General features: G+C 49.9%; 1 long non-coding RNA gene across 2 annotated transcripts; it reads right to left on the reverse strand.

The window, feature by feature from the left end:
* Positions 1–2,822: 2,822 nt before the first annotated feature.
* On the reverse strand, positions 2,823–7,276 carry LOC114811322. 2 transcript variants are annotated; one of them, XR_003759004.2, is made up of 3 exons: positions 7,183–7,276; positions 6,514–6,640; positions 2,823–3,050 (listed from the first exon to the last, which is right to left on the reverse strand). It is a non-coding gene; the product is annotated as an uncharacterized LOC114811322 (long non-coding RNA). The 2 variants fall into 2 exon arrangements; XR_003759005.2 differs by lacking the exon at positions 2,823–3,050 and adding an exon at positions 6,294–6,411.
* Between the last annotated feature and the right edge of the window lie 795 nt (positions 7,277–8,071).

Raw genomic sequence — 8,071 nt, forward strand, 5'->3', positions numbered from 1 at the left:
AATCGGGGAAGGCCTCTTGGAGGAGAAGAGACCTTAATAAGGCTTTGAAGGTGGGAGAGTGGTGGTCTGGGGTTGATGGAGCAGGGAGGGCCAAAGGGAGGATATGGGCAAGTGGTGGGAGGCAAGAGAGATGAGATGGAGACACAGTGAGTAAGCTGTCGCTAGAGGAGCCAGGTGCTTGGGCTGGGATGTAGTAGGAGATCAGTCAGGTACGGTAGGAGGGGCTACAGATGGGTCAGGCTTAGCTCACATCTGACCCTAGAGACTTAAAGTAATGGTACCTGGCAGGTGCCAGTCGGCATCAACCCTAAATGCAAAGATGGCTGGTACAAGAAACCCTTTTGGTCATGTTGAGAAATGCTTTGTAGAGAAATGCTTTGGGTTCCTTAGTAGGTGAGAAACCCTCACTCTGAAGTAGGCAGACACTCCAGATAAAGCAGAAATTGAAGCAAAGGACTAGATTTTCCCGGGTCCTGGGGGAAGAGGAAGTTCAAACCCCTTGGGCTTGCTGTCATGGAAGGTGCTTTATATTTACTTTAAAAATATTTACATTTGAAGTGGGATAAAAGTCAGTAACAGGCAAGTTTTGACCAGGTATATAGTGTAATCAACACTGTGTCCTCTCAGAAGTATATATCAGTGTGTGGTTCCAGTTTTCTCACTATAAGAATATATTAGGGAATCCTTTTACATTCACATCAGAGGTTCCCTCACTTGTGGACAGAGACTCCAGATCAACTTTTTGTGCATCTTTCAAAGACTCCTGCCCCCGATGATTGGTATTTATTGCATGCAATCATGGATGCAAAGCAGTAATTCTTGGGGAGAGTGACACAGAAGTAAAAGCCATAGCCCCTGCTTGCAAGGAGTCTGCGATATCTCTACCTGAGATACAGTAAGTATGATATTTATTAAGTACTCAGTGCTAAGCATTATGCTGGTGTAGATACAAGTCTATAAGATTCAGGTTTAGACCCAGTCCCTGTCCCACACAATCTAAGAAATAAAGAGAGCAAGTTATTCCCATTTCACAGTTGAAACTGAGGCACAGAGAGGTTGTGACTTGCCCAAAGTCACACAGTATGTCAGTGGGCAGAATTGGAACTTGGACGTCCTGACTTCCCATCCTAGGCTCTTTCTATCATGACACACAGGCACTCTAATACAATAGATTGACTCCAGGAAACAGAATATTTTTTAATGTGACAGGTTTCAGTTAAATTAATCATAGTTGAGTGCTTATTTTGTGCAAAGCACTGTACTAAACCCTTGGGAGGGTACACTATTAGAGTTTGCAGACTGTCCCCTGCCTACAAGGAGCTTACAGTGTAGAGGGGTTCAATGTGAGAATATGATTTCCATTTCATAGTTTTCAAAAATAATATTCAAAATTAGTAATCACAAACTTGAATCAAAAATGATACTGACCTTTTTATGTGTCTCTAGGTAAGACCAATTAGATTGAGATTTACAAATATTTTTAACCCACAATCCTATTTAATCCTGTGCTCCCTCCTACTTGGGTCATGAGCCACATTTGGGACAGGGACTTTTGACCAATCTGACGATTTTGAATTTACTTTAGGGCTTAGTTCAGCGCTTGGCACACAGTGCTTGACAAATTCCAGAATTATTACTGTCTGATCATTCCAATTATTGCTGGAATCAAAGACAGTCTTACTGTATGCACTTCAAAAGAACTAGGAATTAAAGGAAAAAAAGCACTTCCCCAAATCTCTGGCTGTGATTTAAGCAGAAGGGGGATTCTTGTGAAAATTGGATAGCTGTTGAAAAGGTGATGCAGATGTGGTAAAAGAAACTAGCCTAGAAAACCCAAGACTTTAAGGGAACTGTCAAGCCAATCAACAGTATTTGACTGCTTATTGTGTCCAGAGCACTGTACTGAGCACTTGGAAGAGTACAGTTCAACAAAATTAGTAGACATGCTCCCTGCCTACCACTAGCTACAGCCTACAGTCTGGAAGAGTGTGAGGAAGTCTAAAGAAGTGAAAGCAACCCTACTGTATTTTAATAGTTTATGTTCACTTGATGCTTGTCTTCCCAGCACCTTTATAGCACTTCTTTGACTTCCTTTCTGGAGAACACCCAGCCTAATTTCTCTTTAGGCTGCTGTACTGAGAAAATGTGGGAAATACTGCTGGTCAGTAGTATCAAAACCAGTGTCTCCTAATCAAACTAAGCTTATTAAAGTCTCTCAACCCCCTGACTAGCCTGCCTGTTGTACATGTATGCTGGACAATGGAAGGGAATGAAAGGGTATAAGTCATCTTGTCCCAACAGGTACCAATTGGAGAGATTCCTAAGGAAATGGGGGTCCAAGTTTGATCAAAGGGATAGGAGTATATTTTAATTCCAAAGTTTGGAAGGAGGGGCAAGAGGAGAAATGATGATGATTCTGGTGGAGGAAATATTCTAGAATGTATCTGCTGTGGTTGGTTGCTGTGTGGACAGCCACTTGGGCTGAAACAGTACAGAATAAAGGGCAAGGTGCAGCACAATGGATAATAATAATGCTTATGGTATTACGCGCTTACTATGTGTTAGGTACTGTATTAAGTGCTGAGGTGGACACAAGCCGGTCAGGTTGGACACAGTCCCTGTCCCACGTAGGGCTCAGTCTCAATCCTCATTTTACAGATGAGGGAACCGAGACCCAGATAAGGACTTGCCCAAGGTCACACAGACTCGTGGTGGAGCGTAATTAGAACCCATGGCCTGACAGGCCGGTGCTCTATCCACTACACCATAGAGATTTGGGTCAGGCTTGGGTCTGCGAAAATTGCAACACACAACAATGAAACTTACTTTCAACTTCGGTTTTAATCAAGTGGAAACATGGACGAGCATCGGTCTACAGAGTCAAGTTTCTGTGGAAACAGGAAGTCCTTCAGCAAGATGGCTTCAGCTGGTTCTCCGGGGGGAAGGTCAGGTCCTGGCAGGAACGGGCCAGAGACGGGCAAAGAGCCAGGCCTTGGTTATGCTTTTCGATTTCCCAGAAGGTGAAGATCTTCCAGTGTCACATGCACAACCTTAAAATGGAGGCACAAAATCCCAGACCTGAATGTTGGAGCCACTGGACCCTTATATACTGTTCCAAGCCCTGTTCCAGTAAGTTCTCCTTAAATGGCAGAGTGGAAATACTTTCTAGGGCTTTTATTTCCTTCTGGCTTTCGGTTATCTGGTTCCAGAGGCTCTCCACTGCTGCGAATTCCAAACCTAAGAGGACATAGGCTGAAATTGCAGTGTGTGGAAGATGAGTCTGATATCCCGTTGGGGTGTCTGGGGTGTGTGTGGCAGGGCATTATTATAAACACTCAAAGAAGCCCACACTGCCTTGAAACAGATGGCACCTACTCTCTGTCTTAGTCTAGGAGTCTGTGACAATGACACATTGGGAGGAAAACCGGGTCTTATGAGGGCCCCCTCCCCCAAAACAGACTTGAAACCCTTCCTTCGAAGATATATGTATGATTATGTGTCAGGGTAGGGGGGACCTAATAGTCAAAGACAATTATCTATCAGAAAGCCTGGGCAAGTTACTTTAGGATAAAGTGTGAAGAAAATGATCTCTTAGTTTGAGTTCCTTAAACTGAGCCCAATCCCCTTCACCCTTTGTGCTCCCCAGTTTGCAGTTTTTTCATCCCCTTTTTTCTTTTTCCCCACTGTCCCTGTCTTGTCTATTCTTTTAACTCACTTTTTATACTCTTGCTCTTCATCAAGAAAAAGAACACATGGGACAGAATCAGGGGATCTGGGTTCTAATCCCCACCCTGCAAATAGGGGGATGCCTACTGGGATTATGCCAATTGTGGTGAATGATTCTGACCCCCCCCAAAATCATCGATGGTATTTGGTGAGGTGGCTGGGCCCAGTAGGCTTTTGGCAAAATGGCTGGCTAGTGTAAAGACCCCTTACCAAGCTAACCACCTCCTGGGTTTTGACGCTAATCTGCCGTCACTTCAACTATGAATGTGCAGATAACCCCCACTCCCCGCCCCCCACCCCAAAAAAATCGCTTTGCAAGCAATTTTCCAGGGCTGCACACCTGTTTGCCTACTAGCTTACTGCACTTTGCCCCCCAGCAGAAAAACTAGAGACTGAGATAAGGGAATGCAACTAGGGCCGCTCTGAAAATTATCACTATAATTAATTCCTTTCTGCAGATTCTTGTTCCTGAATTCTTGGGACTCGGGTCTGTTCTCTATTGGAACCTCCAAGATCATCATCCATCACCTTTAAACAGCCACCCTTGCTGCCACCGGCTTATTACAGCTTGTGATTGCCACATTCTGGGAATTGCAAAACTGGGAGGCCAGTCAGGGGCGAAAGGTAGGGAAAAGCAGGAAGCACCATGGCTCAGTGGAAAGAGCCCAGGCTTGGGAGTCAGAGGTCATGGGTTCGAATCATAGCTCTGCCACTTGTCAGCTGTGTGATTGTGGGCGAGTCTCTTCACTTCTCTGTGCCTCAGTTCCCTCATCTATAAAATGGGGATTAAGACTGTGAGCCTCACGTGGGACAACCTGATAACCCTGTATCTACCCCAGCGCTTAGAACAGTGCTCTGCACATAGTAAGCGCTTAACAAATACAAATCAGTACAACAAATACCAAAACAAATAACATTATTATTAAGATAGGGAGAAGGGGTGGCATAGGAGAGGGAGAGAGAGGAGGACTGATGTGAAACCCACTGGCACTGGTGACTTTTAGGTTCTGCAACTTCTCTGGATGCTCATTTCAGTTTCTGCTTCCGTTGCTTTCTTTACCCCCCTCCCCCCTTTTCCTCTCCTTTTTCCCTTTCTGAGTCATTTTTCCCTGATGGTCTACCCCACAGTTTACCGTGGTGACAAAGAGCCCCACTGTGTCCCTTAGAAATGACTTTAAATCTCAGGGTTCTTCCATTTCATTTTCTCACCCAGCCTGGTGCTACTTCAACTCAAAAACCACCTGTCCCTTCTTTCATCCTCCCCTTCACCATCAATGGTATTAATGGAGTGTTTACTGTGTGCAGAGCATGGTAATAATTATAGCATTTGTGAAGTTCTTACTACATGCCAAGCACCATTCTAAGCGCTGGGGTAAATACAAGGTAATCAGGTCATCCCAGGCGGGGCTCAAAGTCTTAATCCCCATTTTCCAGAGGAGGTAACTGAGGCCCAGAGAATTGAACTGACTTGCTCAAGGCAACACAGCAGAGAAGCAGCGGAGCCGGGCATTAGAACCCACGTCCTCTGACTCGAGAAGCAGCGTGGCAAACTGAATAGAGCACGGGCCTGGGAGTCAGAAGGTAATGGGTTCTAATCCTGGCCCTACCACTTGTCCTCTCTATGTCCTCGGGCAAATCTCTTGACTTCGCTGGGCCTCGGCGACCTCATCTGTAAAAGGGGGATGGAGACTGTGAGCCCCATGTGGGACAGGGACTGTGTCCAACCCTATGTGCTTGTATCCACCCCAGCGCTCAGTACAGTGCCTGGCCCCTAGTAAGCGCTTAACAAATGCAATAATTCATTCCTTCAATGGTATTTATTGAGCACTTACTATGTGCAGAGCACTGCACTAAGCGCTTGGAAAGTACAATTGGGCAACAGAGAGAGACGATCCTTGCCCAGCGACGGGCTCCCAGTCTAAACAGCGTGGCTCAGTGGAAAGAGCCCGGGCTTTGGAATCAGAGGTCATGGGTTCGAATCCCGACTCTGCCACTTGGCAGCTGTGTGACTGTGGGCAAGTCACGTCACTTCTCTGGGCCTCAGTTCCCTCATCTGGAAAAATGGGGATTAAGACCGTGAGCCCCACGTGGGACAACCTGATTCCCCTGTGTCTCCCCCAGCGCTTAGAACAGTGCTCCTCACATAGTAAGTACTTAACAAATACCAACATTATTATTAAAAGGGAGAGACAGCAAAACAAGTAGGCACAATACTAATACTAGTAAGTAGTAATTAGTAACTAGTAAGTCATCGTGGGTTCAAATCCCAGCTCTGCCGCCTGTCGGCTGTGTGACCTTGAGTGAGTCACTTCCCTTCTCTGTGCTTCAGTGACCTCATCTGTCAAATGGGGATGAAGACTGCGAGCCCGAAGTGGGCCAACCTGATCACACTGTATCTCCCCCAGTGCTTAGAACGGTCCTTGGCACACAGTAAGCGCTTAACAGATACCAACGTTATTATTATTGTAGACTCCCCCAGTGCTTAGAACAGTGCTTGGCAAGGGTAGAAGCTGAACAAATGCCAACGTTATTATTAGTAGTAGTAATTATTATTACCCGTGGGTGGGTGGGGTCGGGGCGGTCGCAGATGTCCCGCGGGAAGAGGTGTCGCACGAGGCGCTTGAGCTCGGTGGGGTAGACGTAGGTGGGGAAGGGGGTCCGCTGCCGTCCCAGCCCGGCGGCCCACTGTGCAAGGGGGCCCCAGAAGGGTCACCTCGGACCCCCGGGACCCCCCGGACCCCCCAGCCCGCCCCCGGCCCCCCGGATCCCCGGCCCGGCCCTCCTCACCAGAGTCCGGCGGAGAGCGCGGTAGAGCCGGTGCCTCTGGACTCGGTCTGGGGGTCGATTGGGGGGTCGTTCGGGGGGTCGGTCGACCCCCGCCTCCTGCAGGATGGGCACCAGCGTGCTGGGGACCCTACAGGGGAAGGGGAAGGAAAGAGCGTGCTGCTGCCCACCCCCATACACCACCTCACCCACCCCCGGCCCCAGCTCCAACAGACCCCCAGGCCCCACCCCCAGCCCCACCAGCCTTCCTAGCCCTACTCCTGCCCCTGCCCACCCCTGTTCCACGCTCTACTCCACCCTACTCCTGCTCCACCCCCTGCCCCAGCCTTACTCCTGCCCCACCCCTGCCCCACCCCTACTCCTGCCCCAGCCCTGCCCCACCCCCTGCCCCAGCCCCATCCCTGCCCCACCCCCTGCCCCAGCCCCATCCCTGTCCCACCCCCTGCCCCAGCCCTACTCCTGCCCCAGCCCCTGCCCCACCAGCCTTCCTAGCCCCAGCCCTAGCCCTTTCCCCCCCCCTGCCCCAGCCCTAGTCCTGCCCCATCCCCCACCAGCCTTCCTAGTCCCACCTCCATCCCCTGCCCCCTCCCCACCAGCCTTCCTAGTCCCAGTCCTGCCCCACCCCCTGCCCCAGCCCCAGACCCCCGCGTCCCTCAGGGGTAGCACGTGCACCCGAAGCGTTGGCAGAGGCCGGCGAGGCCCGCGGGCGGCGACCCCGGCCTGGGACCCGGGCCACGGGGGGACACCTCCTCCTCCTCCTTCTCCTTTTCCTTCTCCTCCTCCTTCTCCTCCTCCTTCTCCTCCTCCTCCTCCTCCTTCTTCTTCTCCTTCTCCTTCTTCTCCTTCTCCTTCTCCTCCTTCTTCTTCTTCTCCTTCTCCTTCTCCTCCTCCACTGGGCCCCACTGAGCCTCGACGGCTCCCGCGCCCTCCTCCATGCCGGCCGGACTGCGGGGGGCAGGAGGCCGGGGTTAGGAAAGAGGCCAAGCCTAGCAGAGGCGGAGAGAAAGCAGAAACGGAATTTACGCAGCTTAAGTAAGTGGACAGAACATCAGGGCCATGCGACCACTGAAGGTTTTTTTGTGGAGTGGAAAGAGGTGCGCCGAGTGCCGTTTTAGGAAGCCAATCTGGCCTACAGTATGTAATGATAATAATAATCTTGGTATTTGTTAAGCGCTTACTATGTGCAGAGCACTGCAGAGCATACAGGGTAATCAGGTTGCCCCACGTGAGGCTCACAGTCTTCATCCCCATTTTCCAGATGAGGTCACTGAGGCCCAGAGAAGTGAAGTGACGTGCCCACAGTCACCCAGCTGACACGTGGCAGAGTCGGGATTCGAACCCCTGACCTCTGATTCCCAAGCCCGGGCCCTTTCCACTGAGCCACGCTGCTAATAGAGACTTGAATGGGGAGGTGCCAGAAGTTGGGAGACGAGGGAGGAAAGTCATAGAGCAGTCTAGTGGGATGATTCGGCAGTTGATTAGATGTGAGGGCTACAAGAAAATGTCTCCCAAGCGCTCAGTACAGTGCTTGGCACGCAGTGAATGCTCGATTGAACGAAGG

Source organism: Ornithorhynchus anatinus, chromosome 4, assembly GCF_004115215.2.
Source record: "Ornithorhynchus anatinus isolate Pmale09 chromosome 4, mOrnAna1.pri.v4, whole genome shotgun sequence".
NCBI classification, from domain to species: domain Eukaryota; kingdom Metazoa; phylum Chordata; class Mammalia; order Monotremata; family Ornithorhynchidae; genus Ornithorhynchus; species Ornithorhynchus anatinus.